This window comes from Penaeus monodon, chromosome 25 (assembly GCF_015228065.2).
Source record: "Penaeus monodon isolate SGIC_2016 chromosome 25, NSTDA_Pmon_1, whole genome shotgun sequence".
Classification (NCBI taxonomy): Eukaryota; Metazoa; Arthropoda; class Malacostraca; order Decapoda; family Penaeidae; genus Penaeus; species Penaeus monodon.
The window spans coordinates 8,999,274-9,001,319 of record NC_051410.1 but is presented as its reverse complement, the minus strand read 5'-3'; the positions used below and the strand labels follow the sequence as shown (position 1 = coordinate 9,001,319).

The 2,046-nt window shown below is 39.5% G+C and overlaps 1 protein-coding gene across 1 annotated transcript in view; it reads left to right on the top strand.

The window, feature by feature from the left end:
- The window catches only part of LOC119589315 (zinc finger homeobox protein 3-like), a gene marked incomplete at its 3' end in the record, with an annotated part of 49,709 nt that overhangs the window by 1,813 nt on the left and 45,850 nt on the right, over window positions 1-2,046 (top strand).

The window sequence follows — 2,046 nt, the reverse complement described above, 5'->3', positions numbered from 1 at the left end:
ATGTAAACGGGTTAAGAGCGGGTCCACTCGGTAATTAGCTAATGGAGTGAAGCTTACTGCAGACTACAGAATGAGAATTTCCTACTGGCCCGTTTCATTTTATGTAATGGAAAAGTTGTTGAGGAAAACATGCATTCATTTAATTAGGCGAGTCTTCCGTCCTTCCCCCTCCTCCCCCTATTTTTCCACTTTTATGATAGCAGTTGGGGAGAAGGCATGGGGAATCCTACTTAAGCTAGCTGGTAGATTTTCCCCTCATAGCAAGGGGGAAAAAACAGTCTTTCTCAAAAACCAAATACGGCAGCAAAAAGATGGCTGGAATATTTTCCGTGGTGGAGAGGAAGAAAAATGTAACGCGAGTTCATTTATCGCTGGAGTGTTGTTACTTAGAAACAATCTGTGCCGCGAGTGTTGTTCTCTGCAGTCCAGGGGAAAATATCAGAGGTTTGTCAACAGCAGGTTAGAGAAAAGTGTCGATTGCAATTATGAAAGGAGTCGCAAGCAAAAATGTTTAGAGTCCTCATAGCATTTGCATTTTTTCAAGGAACAGAGTCGAGAGTAGGAGTTCAAGGCTAAGAGCAAGTCCTCTAATCAAAATCTATGTACTGTGTGTTTTTTCAGTACACAATTACAGGACATCCGTGATTCTTGATGGTGTGTTAGAATAGAAAAATACTATAGCGTGGTTGAGTAAGACAGATGTGTACACGAAACACCTGTGCTCCGCTGTTGGGAACAGGTGTTGACAAATGTTCGCTGTTGATAGTGCAATACTCAGATGTGAAAACACAAGTAGCGTTAAGATCAGTGTTCTGAATGTTGATAAATTTCATTCGTCTGCGACATGCCAAATTGTGCTTATAATTACAAGCATCTCTTTGTTGTGCAGAAGTTGGATGTAACACCATTGTGGTTGTTGCAAGTGTTGTTAGTGTTTGACAGCTGTACTCCATGATTTGTTTAGTGTGCTTCTTTGTGTCGTGTTAAATGTGCTTGTGATTTTTTTTTTATTTCGTTTTATGTGGTTATTAGTTTTATCTTGTGGCTGTGGAAAATCTCTTCACAAATATAGTTACGATTTTTATCGATGGAAAACTAAATCATAGGAAGTGAATGTCTGTGGGTTAGGTTTCATAACTTATTAAATAGAAATTTGAATTATAATCTATATATGGCAGTTTAATAGTGACAACATTTCAACTCCGTTTTAATGCATGTTGCTCAGGTTAAATTCAGAGAAATGAAATTTATCTGGAAAATTCCTGTCGGGCCATATACACGCATATTACAGTCCAGTTGTATCTAGGAAAATTGTCCTTGGCGATTTCCCTACCATTCTGTTGCCCTGGCTGCCATGACAGCCGTCAGTCTCTGCCAGGCTGATAAGAAAAAGTCTTCTCTCTTCTTCAGGTCATTTTATTACCAATACAAGCAAATGGGTCTCTTAACACTTAACGCGGCGTCATCAGAACAGCTTTTGTTATCTCGGTGTGTTGTGTATTTATTTTCTTTTATTTAACAGTTTTCCCTTCTTATTATCCTTTTTTGTATAATCTTGGAACACTTCTTTGTGTCAAGCAACCTGGCCGGGAAGTTCTTTCTCGCGAACGCATGAGGAGAAAGACAATGCATGTCAATGGGTTCTTGAGGCTGTTCTGTTCTGGCGATGATCTAATTGTTTCGAATCTGGCTTTTGCTCCGCCGTCGCGAGACCTTTGTGTTGTGCATTCATTTTTCTATGGTCCTTGATAATTTTTTTTTCTCTCGCTTCTTTGTGCAATGATAGTTTTGTTCTGTAAAGCTTTAGATGCTGAAGGAGTGAGTTATGAGCGGAGAAACACAATGGGACAATTCAATGAACAGTAGGCTTAATTCATTGCAAAGAAGCTATTGTGTAGCATGTAAACAACAAAGAAAAAATATTAAGACTTTTTATTCATTAAGATTGAAGGGAGTGACAGACCAGCACGCGGGGGAAGGATATAACTCACGCCCATCCCTGAAGAACAACAGGTTTTTGAACACGAGGACCGATCTAAGGGGCGA